Genomic DNA, 18925 nt, shown 5'->3' on the forward strand with positions numbered 1-18925 from the left:
AAAAACATGTATAGGCAACTAAATGAAGCCTTTTTTCTAGATTTAGTTAGTACTCTATATGACCAATAATATTATAACAAAAGTTAAAAAAATATATATTAATTTTATGAAATGATATAAAATTCATACCTTAAGAAAAGTTTTTTTTTTTTTTGCATTTCAACAACTTTATTGAAAGGTATATTCCTTAGTCAAAACATAATGGTAGTTGGTTAGTTTACTTCAGTCCACTCAAAATCAACATTGTTTTTCAAATGGAGGAACATCAGCCTTCAGAAAGAACTGAAAAGTTATCCATGAAACATGGTTCACAAAGGTTAACGATGAAATACTCCTGTTCTTTGGTTTATTTTTCAGTAGTCATTATCCATTACATGTCAAAACGGTTACAGCCACTCTGGGTGGACTCAGGCTGCACAGTGCACTGAGGAGCAGCCTACAGTTTAACAGTGGAGATGATACAATCAAGGCCAGCACTGAGAATCTGAGCACAACTTCGGCAGTCTTATGGAGTGCCTCCTTACTACCCTTAAGACACAGTAGAAGTTTTGCAAATTACTCTTTCTTTTAAAACAAAATACATTAGAAGCAGAGGCAGTTTTATAAAAACTGTCTGTGGTTAAAAAAAACAACTTCTGGAGTGCTTTATCAAGACTGAACTAATTTCAGTGCAATAAATACATTTTCAGAGTGATCATTCATCCAGTTATTAATACAGTAGAAACAAATTTTTTCAAATGGGACTAGATTGAAGCAGCAATTCTCTAGAATTATTCTTTTATCATGGATACAAACAACCTATTCTCTAAAAGAAATATTAAATTTTCAAAACTTGTGAGATCTGCTTTATATAAAACACCCACAAGTTTAAATGTAATTCTCATATAGCAATAAAAATCCCACCTCTAAATTAGCTATTACTTGGTTATGGGTGCCAAGAAACCATTTACTGCTTAAATTAACCCTTTATAATACCTTAAAAGTGCATTTGTGAAATGTTGGTTTTGATGTAAACCTCGTAATTTAAATTTTGAGATTTAAATTAAGTAGTTTACCATTTTCAATACCACCTAAGTATATATTGATCCAACCTAGGAAGTTAGATCAATGTTAAAATGAAGGTTCACAGTTTTACTTCACATTTATATCTTTAGCCTTGATTTGAATGTTTCATAGGTGAATTCAAATCTAAGCATAGCTCTACCAAACCTGGATTCAGTTTTCCCAACACTGAGACCATTCTGCTAACGTGCTGATGTGCTGAGGTTTCATAGCTTAAATTCTGTACCATAGGATACTCATGGTCAGAGTGGCAGAGATAGACTTCAGGAAAATGTTTTTGTTGTTGTTGTTGTTGCTACCGCAATCCTACTGCCTAAGCAAACAACAAACCCAATTTAACAGAAATCTGCCTACGTACTTGGAGCTACTAAAGGTGAACTGATGTTATCTAAAATGCATGATCATATGTGTATTGTGTTGCGATTGCAGGGGGAGGGGGGAGCATGTGCATATGTCAGAGAAGAACTGATGGAAATTTGCTCTCTCCTTCCATCATGTGCATCCTAGGGAATGAAGTCAGGTTGTTAGGCTTGGGGGCAAGCACCGTTACCTGCTGAACCATCTTTCCAGCAACATTTACTTTTTTTTTTCTTTTTTGGTGTTTTTTGAGACAGGGTCTCTCTATTATATAGGTCTCTAGTTGTCCTGGAACTCACTGTGTAGATCATGCTGGCCTCAAACTCACGGAGATCCACCTTCCACCTACCCCTGCCTCCTGAGTGCTGGGATTAAAGGTGTGCACCACAACGCCTGGCAACATTTAGCTTTAATCATAAAAAAGATAAATCTTTGCTATGATTAAGAAATTTAGATGGCAAAAATGTATATGTATCGGGGACTAAGTTTATATTTTTTAAGCATATAATTACCTGTAATGGACCAACTGCTTAGAGATAAAATACTAAATATAGAATTGAGACACCTCAGCAATTTCCAGAAACCTAATGTGGAGACTCTCTGCCCTATATCACTTTGTAAGTACATCACCCAAGTGCATACTATGTTTTCTTAATCAACAAAAGGACTTGAATTTGTTCATATGTGGGTCAAACTTTTTGTTTCATCCTTCTGCTTGGGTTTAAGTAACTTTAAATAACTTACAGTGAGGTGATATGTAATTTAAAAAATATTATTTCATTAACTACTTTTATAAATTCAGGTTTGGAGGATTCTCTTTCCTAAGCTAATAATTTGACGAAAGTGTTAACATATAGAGGTTTGCTAAGTCCTTTCTCTTGAGACTGCTGTGCATTGTACATGGTAAATGCCTTCCAATATTCACTAACTAGATCAACAGTCATTTTTCCCTTTACTATTTTAATCCCATATTGTTTATATTGAAGATAGTATTTCAGTTCTTCAGTTGTAGAAGAAAATTATCACTCTGGAAAATTTTCTGTATAGAGAGGATAACAACCAGATTTGCCAGCTAAGAAGCTGTTTCCGGGATTGTTGGGAGGTGAGTTATTCTGTAGTAACTGTGCCACAGTTGCCGGGCAGTGCGTCCAGACACGATCCACTTCAACTTCTGAACGTTTGGCTTGGAACACTTGTTTGATGAATACTCAGTTAAACACTTGGATACAAGCTCTTGCCAAAAGGTCAAATCTCGGCCATTTATCTTGGAATGTTTCTGAATACATTCGATTCCTTCTGTTAACTCTACATACTTTAGTGCTTGGATCTCCAAAGCAATGATAGACAATGCCAGCACAGAAGGCTTTGCCTTAGAAAATATGATCCTGCAGTGGCATGCCTTAAGTTGGGCTTCTAGTCTTTCAAAATTAAGATCGTTCCTCCTTTCAAATGGCAGGTTCTCTTGAATGAGTGAGTAATAGAGTTGCAGAAATTGAAAGGCAGTAGTAGCTTTGACTTTCCAACATACTTTCTCCAACACAATCTTTTCCATTCTCATCAAGTCAGAAACCGTGAACCTATACTGACTTATTCGGATCAAATCAGTAGCCAATGGGACATTCCTTTCCTCTTCTATCGATTTGACAGCCAAATAAAAGCAGCTCAGTCCAACACACCCAAGATGCTTCGCCTGTACCTTCATTTTAGACAAGAATCTGTCCAGTAAATTCACAGCTAGGGAAAATGTCTCCGTGTCGAAGCCAAAGAACTGGGTTAGACTGAGTAGGTCTTTCACTTCAAAGTCCCTGAGTCTTGCAGTCATTCTAAGGCCATTATCATGTGCCGACTCAATTAGTTTCAAGCCGCAGACCTTTGGCTGACATCTAGACTCCTGTTCCAACAGGGTGTTCAGCTGGTGTAGCAGTTTCTGAGAGTCAGTTGTCAGTACCTCTATCATCTTGACAGCCACAGCTCCTCCGCGGTGGTCACCACCCTCCCCGGGCCTACTCTCAGCTCGCCCTACGTCCCCGATCCGAGAGGCCGACGAGGGGAACGGACTCGCGGGCGGGCAAGCGAGCAGAGGCCCGGGGAGGGACGGGCGTCCCGGGTAGCGGGTCCCGCAGCGCCCTAAATTGGCGCGGCGTTCCCGGGGGGTCCCCTTAAGAAAAGTTTTAAGGATCAAAATAGAACCAAGAATTGAGATTAGTGGCAATAGAATAGTCCCTTAATCTTTTGGTTTTATTCTGTCCCATATCAGATGGATCTTCCTTATGACATGATACAGAGATTTTGCATTTTCCTTTTAACAACATGCTGTGTTTAGAGAAGGAGAGAGCCATTCTTCAACTCCAAAACCAGTTTTAATTTTTAATTGAACTGGGACTACATAAAGACGATTTGTGTGAAGTGTCTGTAGAGAAGAGCAGAAACAAACATTTAGGAAGAATTATGAAATTTTATATGTGATATACCAATAGATCAATTTACTCTTTTTCTTGGGATATTTTTTCTAAATGATTTGTCCTTTTTCTTCAGATGTCTCATTTGTTCAGTGTTCTTCATATTCCTTAGCCTTCATTCTCCTGAAAGACAAAAACAAAAACCCTCCCCAAGACTAACTTTGGGGAGGTTCCCTTTTGGCAAGTTATATCTGATTAAATGAAAAGCATTTGTTAGTAGCAAAAATTAGATTAAATTGGATGTTCATGCTGGTTGATGAACTATCACCTCTTCTAATTAAGAGGTCTCTCTTGTTCAAATTGAAACTTTATCAATTTTGATGGTATTCATAGCTTATCTTCTCTTGTAGAAACAAAAGCAAAACCTTGTCCCCAACATTACACATATCCTGGTTTCCATTCCAAGATCAGCACCTTTTAAAAGTATATAGGCTGATTTAATTCTGTAGTTTTTTCTATTATCCAATGTCTCTCTGCAGCTGTTGTTCCTTTCTCATTAGCACTGAGAAAATTCAAAGTTAATAGAGTACTATGTAATCTACTTCTGGGGGGGTTTGTTACCTTTTCTTTTTATTTAGCATATCTTTTAGAGTTCAATTTGATCTTTCTATAACTGCTTGGCCTGTAGGATTATGTGGTATACCTGTAACATGCTTCACATTTTAATAAGCAAAAAATTGTTTCATTTTAACATAGACATATGATGGAGCATTGTCAGTTTTGATTTGTGTAGGTATACCCATGATGGCCATAACTTCTAGCAAATGGTGATTACAGAATTGGCTCTTTTAGTACCCAAAGCAGTTGCCCATTGAAATCCTGAATAATTATCAATGGTATGGTGTACATATTTCAGTTTTCCAAATTCTGCAAAGTGAAATACATCCATCTGACAGATTTCATTCCTCTGAGTACCCTTTGGGTTACATCCTGCTGGTAATGGAGTCTGATTGTAAAAGGAGCAAGTAGGACAATTCCTTATAATTTCTTTGGCTTGTTGCCAGGTTATGAAAAAATGTTTTTTCAAAGCTTTACTATTGACATGATGTATTTTATGAAATTCTTAAACCTCTAGTACATTTACTATCAATAGTTTATCAATCTCATCATTGCCTTGTGCTAGAGGGCCTGACAGACATGTATGGGATCAGATATGAGTTATATATAAGGGATGCTTCCTATTCCTGATTATATCTTGTAACAGAATAAACAACAAAGTTAATTCTGAATCATCAAGGATAAATTCTGAAGTTTCAATACATAAAACTACCCTTTCAGCATACTAAAAGTCAGTAAGTATGTTGAAAGGTTCAGAAAAATCCATTAATACCAACAGAATAGCATACAATTCTGATTTTTGAACTGAATTATAAGGACTTTGAACCACTTTATTTAAATTTTCTGATTTGTAACCTGTCTTTCCTTGTTTGTTTGCATCTGTATAAAATGTACAGTCTCTAGATATGGGTGTTTCCTGAACAATTTGAGGCAGAATCCAATCAGCTCTCTTTATAAGTTGAATTCTATCACTTTTGGAATATTTACTGTTAATCTATCCCAAAAATTTACTACACTCTCTTTGCCAAGGTTCATTTTCTGCCCATAATTTGTCAATTTCATCCTTAGTTAAAGGTACTACAATTTCTGCTGGGTCTATTCCTGCTAATTGATGAAACCTCAATTTTCCTTTAAAATCAAATCAGAGATCTTTTCCACATAAATTTTTAATTTTTACTCTGTTTATATGGTAGAAATATCCATTCCAATGCAATATCTTCCCTCTGCATTAAAGTTACTGTAGGAGAATGCTTAGAGGGTAAAATAATCAAAATGCCATCGAGCTTTGGAACCACACCATCCATATGTCCTTCCTGTACTTTCTTTTCCACCAAGGTCAATTCTCTCTCAGCTTCAGCTAATAATTCTCTTGGACTATTTAAATCCTTGTCACCTTCTAAGGTTTTGAACAAAGTATGCAGTTCATCATTTTTCACCTCAAGAACAGTTCATATATGGGAAATGTCTTTGAAAGTATTAAGAGTCCATAATTGATCTCTCCTAATTTGCACCTTTTGGGATCTAATTTTTGTAGACCTATTTTGTACCCTAAATAATTAATAGAATCTCCTCTTTGTATCTTTTCAGGAGCAGTTTGTAATCCCCAACAAGGCAAAATTTTCTTTACTTCTTCAAACATTCTTTCTAAATTATCTGCATTTGAGTTAGCTAGTAAAATATCATCCATGTAATGATAAATTATAGATTTAGGAAAATTTTTATATATCACTTCCAATGGCTGTTGTACAAAATATTGGCACAAGGTTGGGCTATTCAACATTCCCTATGGGAGAACCCTCCATTTATATCTCTTAACTGATTGAGAATTATTATAAGTAGGTACTATGAAGGCAAATCTTTCTCTGTCTTTTTCTTATAAGGATATTGAAAAGAAACAGTCTTACAAATTGATAACTATAAGAGGCCATCCTTTAGGTAACAGATTAGGCAAAGGAATTCTGGATTGTAGAGAGCCCATTGGCTGAATTACTTTGCGAATTGCTCTAAGGTCTGTTACCATCCTCCATTTACCAGATTTCTTTTTAATAACAAATACAGGAGAATTCAAAGGGCTGGTTGATTCTTCAATATGCTGAGCATTTAACGGGCTCGTCTAAAGCCTGGAGTTTCTCTGTTGTTAAAGGCCGTTGCTGAACCCATACAGGCTTGCCTCTTAACCATTTTAAAGGTAGAGCTGTTGGTGTCTTTGAAAGATCATCAGTTGTTGTGCCCTGTTCTTGTACAATCTGGATGGTCAGTGACTACTCTTTATAATAATACCTCCTAATATTTCTCTCAGAAACATGTGTTAGTTTATGGTTTGTTTCTGAGGTTGGAAGAGTTTTCATCTGAGTATTCCATTGATGTAATAGATCATGGCCCCATAAATTCATGGCTTTATTAGGCACATATAGCTTTAATTTTCCTCTCTGTCCTTCTGGTCCTATATATTTGAATCATCTTGCACTCTGTTCCACTTGAGATAATGTTCCAATCCCTAATAACTGAACATTTACCTCCTGAAGAGGCCAATTTGGGTACCAAAATTCTGGTGCAATTATTGTAACATCCACACCTATGTCTAATAAACCTTCCAAGAGAACATCATTTATTCTTATTGTTAATGTTGGTCTTTTATAGAAGTTTGCCAAAAAAAATTCACTTAACTGTTTCTCTGAATTTCTTATTCTCCCTATCACAACTATTCTATCACCCCGAGCAGCGTGATTTATTTCAACAGGCATTTGGTTATTTAATTGCTCTGAGAAGGGGTTTATTCTATGATGGCAGGAAAGATCAGAACTGAATTTGCTGTGAGGGCCTGCATGATGGTCCTCTGGGAGTTTCCCAAGGGCAGAGGCAAAGGATTACCTTGTCTGTCCCTTGTTGATATACATTCATTGGGCCAATGTTTACCCTTACTACACCTCCTGTGGTAAATGTTAAAAATGGGGATTAGACTCCCTACAAAGGTGAATTTTTGTCTCCCAACAAGTGCAACTTATGTATTGATCAAAATCATACACTAAGAAAATTATGTACTTTGCTGTTGCTGTGATAAAATGCTATCATCAGGGCAATTTATTCAAGAAAATGTTTATTTGGCTTTGTGGTTACAGAAGCATAAGAGTCCATCATGGCAGGAAAGCATGGCAGCAAGTGACAGACATGTTGGCAATAACAAGAAAATGAATGCTTACCTCCTGAACCCAAACACAAGGCATAGAGAAATAACTGGATGTGGGGTGAAGCTATACACACACAAAGTCTGCTCACAGTGACATACTTCCTTCAGCAAGACTGTGTCTCCTAATCACCCCAAACAGAGCTACCAACTGGGGAAAATGTTCAAGTAGCTGAGCCTACAGGAGACATTCTCATTCAGACCACAATACTAAGTTGGCACCTAAAATATTATTTTCCTTTTGATATAATGTTGAACATCTGTATTTGTAAAGAAAATTTGCAAATTTTCAGGATCAGGTAAAAGGTTCTTAGAAAATTTATTCTAAGAAAGGACCAATCATATCCACTAGTAGATGCTGTGTGGCTTTTCTTGGGGAAAAATGGACAAAAGTAAGTAAACTCCAGATACAGAACAGGCAATGGGCCAAGAACATCACTCAATAAAGGTATATCTAACTGAACTTACGTGTTTACTGGTATTACTTACAAGAGGGTTGGTAATTCCCAGACCTCAAGGTCACCCTGTAATGGGGGAGATTGCACTGAAGGTGTGTCCTAGAGCTCCTAGGGGAATCAAAGACAGCCTGCAGACCCCACCATCTCTCTGCTCCAGAAGCTGCAACTACTTGTGTAACCTTACAGGGGAGGCAACTTGGTGAATCTCATGAGTTCCAATATTTACCATTTACTTCCTGTGTCTGAAGGGCCTTCATCCAGGGAAGAATGTTTCAGTTCTGAGGAAATGGCTCCATAACCATAACAGTGTATTTCTTACAAAAAGACATAAAGGCAGAAAAGGAAGACAGAGAAACAAGGGAAGGATTACACATTTACTGTACTTACTGTTTGGTCAATTGTTGTTTTTGTAACGATTCTTCACCTGATATTCTGTGATTAATGAAGCAGTTTAAGATTCTCCATGAAAACACAATCACTTTTGTCAATGACTTGTGTTCAAATGTTAGTTTGAAGACAGTTACTACCAAGAGGCCAGAGAAAAGAAGCAGAGACTGGAATGCTGATCTCTGGTTGAAAGCACCATCTATTGGGTAGTTGAAAGAGATGCTTTGGACATTCACATCAGGACCACATCAGCCAACAGACGAAATCCCATGGGAAAGCCTGATATTTTTAGTTCTGTTTGCAACAAGCACCTGGTATATTACTGTTGTATTTATCTGTGAACTGTAGCTGGAGTTTTCCTGCCTTGCCCACAATCAGGACAAATCTTTGTCTCCCACCAGTCCCACAGCCGCTCAGACCCAACCAAGTATATTGCTTCAAACTGTATGGCCATGACAGGCTTCTTACTAACTGCTCTTATAGCTTAAATTAATCCATTTCTACAAATCTATACCTTGCCATGTCGCTCGTGGCTTACCAGCATTTTCACATGCTGCTTGTCTTGGCGGTGGCTCCAGGCAGTGACTCCTTCTGTCTTCCTTTTCTTTCTTTTCTTCTCTCTCTTAGTCCTGCCTATACTTCCTGCCTAGCCATGGCCAATCAGGTTTTATTTATTGACCAACCAGAGCAACACATTTGCCATACAGACCATCCCCCAGCACAGCCAAGTGCAGACCATGTCAGACACCTGCACTCAGGCCCATGGTCCTAATCATCCTCTATGCGGACCTGCTGGGTAAAGCCACGAGGAACCCAAGAACAGGCTCCCATGGGACATACAGAACATCCCACAGCAGTGAACAAATACAGAAAGAAAACCAAAACATTAAGTAATGAATGCTCAGTTATCCTGACATAGAGATAAAGACAAGATTCACTATTCCCAAATGATCTATGCTTACAGTACAAAACACCAAGGGAAGTTCATCAAATCCACATAGCATCTTTTTACTCAGTGGAATGACACTAACAATTTCCAAGGTGATAGAAACATCACTGATGCATTTCCTAGATAGCTGGAAAGCAGATGCTCCTCCAGTCACATTATCCATGTCTTACATAAATTTAAAGAGTGATACCTAAGAGAAAATAAGTGGATAGGTTTTAAAACAACGTGGAACAGGTTTTATGTCACTGGTATCTCTTATAAAGCTTTGCTTTCCACTTATTTATGTGGGCTAGAATACTCCATGCTCCTGCCCTCAATTTCTCTGGTAGGTAGCTGTGAATCATTCATACATGTTAATCCACTTTCAATCAGAATTTGACAAGAGCAATCTAAGGATTTTATATAACCTAAAATACTATGAATCTCTTGATAGCCAAGTAAAATATTTCTTTCAACCAAGAAACCACTACTGCAATTCCTATTTTATAATGGGGAACTCACTCCTGTGTCTACTGGCAAAGTCTTTAAAAGTGGTGAGAAAATCAGAATGTCAACAGGCTAGCCCCTTGTAAGTCATGGGGTCAACAAATCCTTGTTTTCTATTCAGAAAGTAATTTGTGTTTCTAATGTCTAGAGGCTAAGCTCTACCAAGGTTTTTCTTGAATTTATCAGAGTTAAAATACTTTACTATATAGAATTTCCTGTCCTCTGTCTCCTATCTTTCTCTCTGTCTCTGTTTCCTCCCACCTTCCCCCCTCTCTCCCATAGCACAGACTGGCCTGAGGTATATATGAGGGTCACTGTGAACTTCTGATCCTTCCTCCTCTGTCTACCAGTAGAAGGATGTCAAGTGCTTGTACCAAGATAGTTCTAGAATTTATAATCTTTTATTATAGATTTCCATTTTTCAAATTCTGGTTTCTGGCTCCTCCCTGTCCTGGTTATGTACAATTACAAAGCGAATTAAAAACTTAAAAATATTTATACATACATAATATATGCCTGAGAAATCCTGACGAGCTAGGAAATGCTGTATCTACTCTTGACAGTCTCTCTTCTTGTAGATCATTATTTTCGTTTTGTGGTTTTAGTTATTGTTGTTGCTGTTGAGACAGATTCTCATGTAACCCAAGCTGGCTTCTAACTCACGATATAGTCAAGGATGACTTTGCCATGCTGATCCTCTGCCTTCACCTCCAGAGTGCTAAGATTACAGGCACATGCCTCCATATTGGCTTTCCCACATGTCCAATTCCAAATCTACTCTTGTCTTCCAAGAATAATAGCCCTCTTGTAGTTTTCTGTTTCTGCATATGCATCATCATGTCTTGCTTCATAATCCTACTTCTAAATATTAGATTTCTTCAGAATGTAGTCTGTGCATTCTAGAGGTACACTATAAATACCTGCCCTGGATAATTTGATTCCATTCTTACAACTTTCAGTAACGTGTCCACAATCCTCTGATGAATGTCTCTAGACTGCTTTCTCTTAAGGACTATATACAAATGAACAATAACCTCCATCTTTGAAGCTACAACAGTCACTCTGTCCCCTCCTGCTCAACATAATCTACAGATTCTCCAGTCATTCTAGCCTTTCTGTGGCTCCATTTGTTGGAAGGTACAGAGAAAAATCTTGAGGTTCATCGTGGCCACAATTTTCATTAAGCCACTCCAGAATCTCTATTAATTCTGCATGCAAAATGTTTGTCAAATGAGTTTCCTTTTCTGTTTGTCCACTATCTGCCTCTAAGTCACCAAATCATGGATGTAGAAGTCACAGCAATTGAATACATTATAAAAAACTGAATGAAATGAATTGGGAAATATTTCTTTCTAGCCATATTGGGGCTTTCCTCACACACATAATTATTTGCATTTTTATTAAAAATATTGTCTGGAAAGACTATCTCCCTTCTCTGCTTTTCTTCACTTCTCTACATTTGTCCAATTTCATATTCTTTAAATACTTATCTCTTCATAACCAGCTGCCAGCTCTTATTCTGACTACACAGTCATTGAAAATATTGATTAAACTAAAATGAACAAGTCATTTAAATGAAAACACCAAAAAAAATAGGATGACTTTTTTCTAACCCCTAGATTTTTCCCTTTATTTTTTTAAATTTGTATTTATATGTGTAATATTTATTTCTTTTTGAGACAGAGAGACACACTGTAGGTTTGGCTAGCCTGGACTTCACTATGTAGTTGACACTGGCCTTGAACTCAAAGGAACCCTTCTACCTCTACTATTTCCTGATTACAGCAGTGTGGCTACACATACAGCTTTTCCATTCTCTTTCTCATGTTTATCACCAGCTACATCCCTGACTTGGACTTTCTCTTTCCTATATATTTATCTCCAACAATTATTAATAGACAATCAAATAATGTAACTTAATTTGCTGATAATTGGAATAGTACCCACTGGGTGCATTCCTTTTTAGTTTATTTAATTCACTAAGATATTTCATTGGATATTTATCTATTTTGACTTTGTAGCATTCTTTAATCTATTGTTAATTTTATTTGAAATCCTCTGAGGAGAACATACTCCAGTGCATTCAGCAATGCTGTATTTAATCAATCTTTTCAGTCTCTTCTTGACTCTTGTAGAGAACTTTTCCATTAACATTTTTGCATATGTTTCTTGAGAGCTTCTTTGAGCTGTTCTCATCTTTAGTGGATGCACATGTCCAAGTTTCATACTTATTGCTGAACCCTCTCTAATTTGTACTATATTCAAACGTGTGAATAAAGTCTCCATTGTCGTGTTTACTTTTACAGTTTTTCATTTCTATATATCTGATATATATGAAGTATCACTTGACATCTCTTTGTGATTTTATTGGGATCGATGGATTTTAATGATTATTAATTTGATATGTTCTAGATTTCCAACAAAGTATATATCTAGCATGTTTTATAAAGTTATGGTAGGTAGAAATTATTAACATATTCTGAATTTTTCTTCATTGTTCAACATGTTTTTTAAACAGCTTTCTCTCTTCTATGTATTGTCTCTTCCCTGTCTTTCAAATATTTGGGGATTTTAAGGATTTTTTTAGTTGGATGTAGTTTGTGTGCCTAGTTTAAGAATTTTTCCTTTATTGAAGGAAAGAAACTTGTAGTTGGAGTATATTTTTAAAATTTCCTGTTTGAGCAGTTTCCATGAGTGCCTCTAGTACAAAGGACATTCCATTCTGTGTAAATAATGAGGTGGGAATATACCTTCCTGTTTCACTTTATGGGTTTCAAAATCCCCCCACATCACATTTATAAGGCTTTAGGGTTGTTTCTGCAGCATCAATGTCAAAATTGCTTACAAAATACTTACATTTGAATTTCACACAGCCTCTAAATTGAGACTATAAATTAGCAAGTATTTTTTTCCATTTGTATTTGGAGAAAATATTCTTATCTATCTTATCTTGGTGAATTTAAAGTTTTATGTCTAAACCATTTTTTTTATCATAACTTGTATTACATTCTTAAAACTATCTCTTTAGACCTTAAAACATCTTCTTAGATAAACAACTTAAGCTTTTATGTTTTTAACCTTATAAATTTTATATCTCTTATGTAAGTTTCTTTTATGAATTTGATAACAAGGAAAACTATGAAATTATAGCTATTGGTGAAGCAATTTCCTAAATTGTTCCAGTATAATCAAAATTCAGGAGTCAGAAATTGAGATAAAGATCTGATAAATCCAACAAATATTTGTTTATAGTGACTTGTCAGTAGTGGATGGCATAGTATGCTATTAACTTTCCAACTGAAACTTTTATGGTGGCATCATAGGACACCTCTGCAGTTTGAAAGTTACTGTGAAATACTTAGCTGAGTAGATAGAAGAATAGGAATGTGTAGTTAGAACCTGAGTGGATTGTAATTGAGACAATCTTGTTGTTAAGGACATTCAATGCATTGAGTTATAATCTCGGTGCGCCTTGATTTCTTTTTCTGATGAATGTTCATGTTAATATCAATCATGTGCATTATAAGGAAGGTTTTAGGATCAAATAAAAAATGTGACAGAAATTTTTCTTAAGTATAGTCAGGCATACTGGTGCTCACTTGTAATCCACTCCCCACACTCAAAAAAAAAAATTCCTAAAGTACCCAATTGGACTAGTATCAACATCCTGTACTACCATTTATCAGGAGGCTGATGTACACTGTGCACCTTGCTGAGTACTTCTCACATAGTAATTCAGGAAATACTTCATTATTGTTGCTTCAAGAATGAGCCAGGTGAGACTGGGAGAGTGATAGGCCTCATTAAAATTACCTAGAGGAATAGCAATTTGAATCTGAATGTATCTGAACCCATTCTGTGTCTTTAGCCCTTTTGCTAGAGTCAATCCAGGTTTCTATGCTTCACAGACATAGTAAGATAGTGACAAACAGGGTGAGAGCTCATGTGGGGATCTGATCTGTATGACTTCAAGGCATGGCTCAGCTATGCTTTTCCTACTATTTTTAAGGTGATATGTAGTTCCAACCGCCATTGAGACTCTGGCAACTGTCATGCTTATGATTCAGGGCCAGGGGAGGCACCTGGAGACCTGAGATCTAGATGGGCCACTGCTCTCTGTTCCGGGACCCTGAACGGTGGAGGTGGACCGAGCAGAGCTCCAGAGAACATCGCTGGACTGTGATACACCTTCCCCAGAACCTGTGACCTACCTATCCCTTAATTTGTAAGTTACGCCATTAAATAAATATCCTTTTAACTACGTGGAGTGGCCTTAATAATTTCACCAATAGTGATATGTTTATACTTCATTTTGAATGTGCAAGAATGGCCAGAAGTAAAACTCTGATACATTTAAAGAAATCTCGGACATCTCAAGTAATTATGAGAAAAATAACCCAGAAGAGAAAAGTTGAGCTGAATGATGCATGGTGATACTGTGAGGAATTCTTTTTTCCTGTTTTCTTCTTCACTGAAGGTAGAAGTCATTAAGCTGAGTCCAATCTGTTATCATTTCAATGGTATGGCTCCAGTTTATGTCAAGTGAGTAGGAAATACGTACATTTAACAAAGATAATAAAAGAAGAAGATAAAACCTGAGAAAAGAGAAAATGTGTGTCTCAATCTGACATAAATCAGTCACCACTGACTTCTGCAGAAGCTAGCAGCCTGCTGCAGCAGGGTGAAACAGGCTACAGCTGGTTTAAATAATGAACTTGTTTCTAGCAATACTACAATTTTCACAGCATTCACATTGCAACTTGTTTATTTTGAAGTCACATCTTATTAAATCCTGTATTAATTATCACTAAGATAGTCTGAATCACAGACTAATTTGTTCTTCAGCTCAGCCCACTAATATCAACATTAGTTTTATATCCTGATTGATGGTTAATGTCAGTGAGAATTGCAATGGACGTAATCAGTCTTCATTTCTCTCTAAATAATAATAATAATATGTTTACCAAACTGACGTTAATACTTTATATTGTGCAGTAAAAATTTCAGTACCTAAAATGCTGATAAATGTAGAATATGAAAACATTCACTCTATTCTGTACATATTCTATGCTATTAAATTATATTGCATTCTATAAAATAGAAATAGGGCCCTTATTTATTATAGGTGGCCCTTCTATTTGCTATGAAGTTGTTATAAACTGATCACATATGCACACGTGTGTGTGCACACACACACACACACACACATTTATAGTATAATTTTGTGTTCAAGGCAGGTGCCACTTATCATCACATTTGTCCTATTTATGTGCTACTTAGTACACATCTGTTTCTGTAATTAAAAGCATGATTTGCTTACTCACAGCTACTATAACTAAAACATGTTTTAGTATTTGCTTTTATACATTTGGATGTGGCTGTGTTGTCATCTTTTGTACATTGTTAGAATCTCATGTTTTAGTTTTGACTGTTATATCCTTATAAATAAAAAGTCTGAAGATACTGGCTTGTAGTAATTGAGTGAATTACTCAATATTTCCCTTACAGCTTTATTAATTAGTTTACTATATGTATCAAACCTTCATTTGATGTAAGAATGAAAATTTATTTAATTGATATACATATCATATTTAATTGATATTTATATTTATAATCATAATCATAACCATAATATTTATATTAATAAATATAATATTAATAAATATAAATAAATGTAATATTAATAAATCATAATATTTATAAGTCATAATATTTATATTAATATTTACATTAATAAATCATAATGTTTATATTAATAAATATAATAACATTTATTAATAATATTAATAAATATAATATTTATATTAATATATAATATAATGTAATATAATATTTATATTAATATTTACATTAATAAATCATAATATTTATATTTATATTAATAATATCAATAATGTAAATATTAATAATATTTACATTAATAAATCATAATATTATATTAATAAATATAATCATAATATTTATATTTATAATCATAATCATAATATTTATATTTATAATCATATTTAATTGATATACATATGAACTTAAATTTTTTCTAGTAATAATTGATGCTGTTTGTTGTGGATGTCTTTCTGTGTGCTGTGAATATGTGTTGCCATAGTTTAAAAATAATATAAGCCTATGTGTGTTTATTTGGGATCAAGCAGCTGTGTGGCGTGGGTGGGAGAGATTCTGCACGACTGGAGAAAACTTCTGGCTACAGTTGTTCATTTTAGAATTTCCACCCCTATGGCTAATTATGTCACAATGACATAAGAGCTTTTGGAAGATTTTGTGCACTGATTAAAAATTGGAAATATTATGATATAGGAAATTAGGTCTCTGTGTAGTTCCACAATGAATGGTTTGAAAATGGAACAATTAAATGACAGGATAATTGTGGGGGACCTGCTCCCACTTTTTATCCCCACAGCACTCTTGAGGAGTGAGGGATAAGAGATATAGATAGAAATATAGAGGGAAAGAAAGACAGATAGAAACACAAGATAGCCTTGGGAGGGCCTGGATCCTTATCCACTGGCCCCTTCTGTCTCTTCTAAAGGGAATTTTTTAAAGGAATGCCAAAAGGTGGAGAAACGACGTCCCCTAGCACAGCTAAGTGCAGACCCTTCCAAACACCTGGTAATGATGTATATGGTCAATCCATCTCCTTATGCAGCCCTGCTGGGTAAAACAAGCTCAGATCTCACTAGGAAACCTCTGTGGTCTCCCACATAAAATCACCATAGCTGGGACTGATATAATGTCAATTATAATCATTATCATCTTGGTAATTCATGTTTTATCTCAAAAAGTTGTTTGATATCAGTGCCAAATGGGAAAAATTGACTTAAAAGTGAAAAACATTCACACAAAGACAAAAGAGTTTAGAGCAGAAGCTAATTCAACATTGCATTTTGAAATTGAAGAGGAGTGGCCCAAGTCTATTAGAAAACCAACCTTAATTTATCCAATTACCATTCAAGAATGACCACTAGATGATAGACATCCCAAGGCTGTTCAGAAGTTAACTAGTATCCTATAGAAATATTAGATATGAAGAGATTTAAGGAAGCAATATTTTCATGTGGTATCCATTCATCTTCTGTGAAGCAGATATTAAACTTATAGGCCATTTGGAACAGAATTATTCTACAAGAGTAGAAAGATTTAGTTACAGCAGTATTGGAAGCTGGTCCTCGGTTACAATGGAGAACATGGTGGAGAGATGAAGCTAGGGTCATTGAACAATGAGGTAAAGCTAGAGGTTATGAGATTTCCCAAGATCAAATCCTCAATGAGGGCCATCATGCTGATGTGGAAAGACAGACTGCACTTGATAATTACACCTTGGCCCTTTGCCATACAGCAGCTTTGAATGCTTGGGACAAGATTGAAGAATCAGGAAAGAGGACTGAGCCATTTACTAAATTTATACAAGGTCCAAAAGAATCCTTCCCTGATTTTTACAAAGATTGACTTCAGCTGTAAATAGAATAACATCAGATCCAAAGGTTAGACAATTGTTAATTGAATCTTTGGCTTTTGAAAATGCTAATTCAGAATGTAAAGGGATGATCAGTCCTTTAAAGGCAAGATCAACACTCATAGATGAATGGATTAGAAATACAGCTGATATTGGATCTCACACTTACAATGATACTTGGATAGGAGAAGTGATTTCTAAAAATTTTAAGAAAAATCACAAGGTTAGATGTTTTAGTTGTGGTAAACCAGATCATCTTAAAAGGAGATTGTAGGCCAGGTGTTCCTAGGAACAATGATTTTTCTAGAGAGAATTCAAACAGAAGGCCTCAGCCTTCTGGAATATGTAGAAGGTATGGCAAAGGCTGATGGACTAATGAATGCAGATCAACATTGGACAGGCAAGGTAACCCTTTGCTATTGGGAAATGCCTTAGGGGGTCTCTCACAGGCACTCATGTCAAATTTGGTTCAATCATCCTTCATAGCTATTGGGTAAACTCTTCCACAGAGCAATTAAAAGACTTAATGCCTGTTATAGAAAACCATACTGCTCTGAATAGCAGAACAACTTTAGAAGATAAAACAAAATTTTCAGGAGAAACCATAAAGCAAATATTTTGGCAAACCTCTATAAATAAGACTAAAAGTTAAAAACATAAATAAATGGCATTGAAATAGAAAGTTTAGTAGACATAAGGGAAGATATAACAATATTTGCCCCCAATATTGGCATACAAATTGGTCTCTTCAGGAGGTAAATTTCAGGGATTGGAACATATTTTAGGGATTATAAAACAAAGCAAAAGATGGCTCTAATGTGTAGGGCTAGAAACATGAAAAGGAAAATTAATGACATATATGGCTAACATAGCAATACTTTATGGGGACATGATTTGTTACAGCAATGGAATACTCAAATTAACATTCTTCCAATCTCAGAACAACCCAAAAATTAATGTATATTTCTGATAAAAATATTAAAATATATTATAAAGAACAGCCACCAACAATTCAGGTTGTACATAAGGAGGGCACAATAGCTGTTGACCTTTCAAAGGTACCCACAGTTACCTGACAAATCTGTCTGGGTGGAACAATGGTCTTTAACAGCAGAAAAATTACAGGCATTAGAACAGTTGGTACAAGAGTAGCTAAATGCTCAGCATAATGAAGAATCTGCCAGTCCTTGGAATTCTTCATAATTGTCATTAAAAATAAATCTGGAAGACAGAGAATGGAAGAGATCTAAGAGTTATTAGTAAGATGATTCAGCCAATGGACTTTTTACACTCTGAACTTCCCTTGCCTTCTCTATTACCTAACTATGGTCTATTGTAATGATTGATTTAAAGACTGCTTTTTCACTATACCTTTGCAAGAACAGGATAGAGAAAAATTTACCTTCATAGTGCCTACTTATAATTCCCATCCTGTTAAAAGATATCAGTGGAAAATTCTTCCACTGGTAATGTTAAACAGTCCTATCTTGTGTCAGTATATTGTACAACAGCTGTTAGAAATAATTTGTAATTAGTTTCCTAAATCTATAATTAACC

The 18925-nt window shown here is 35.6% G+C and overlaps 1 pseudogene; it reads right to left on the reverse strand.

Annotated features, from left to right (window-relative positions):
* Nucleotides 1-2060: 2060 nt before the first annotated feature.
* LOC143274178 (cyclin-G1 pseudogene) lies at nt 2061-3569 on the reverse strand (annotated as a pseudogene).
* Between the last annotated feature and the right edge of the window lie 15356 nt (nt 3570-18925).

The sequence above is a fragment of the Peromyscus maniculatus genome, chromosome 7 (genome assembly GCF_049852395.1).
Source record: "Peromyscus maniculatus bairdii isolate BWxNUB_F1_BW_parent chromosome 7, HU_Pman_BW_mat_3.1, whole genome shotgun sequence".
In the NCBI taxonomy this organism is placed as follows: Eukaryota; Metazoa; Chordata; class Mammalia; order Rodentia; family Cricetidae; genus Peromyscus; species Peromyscus maniculatus.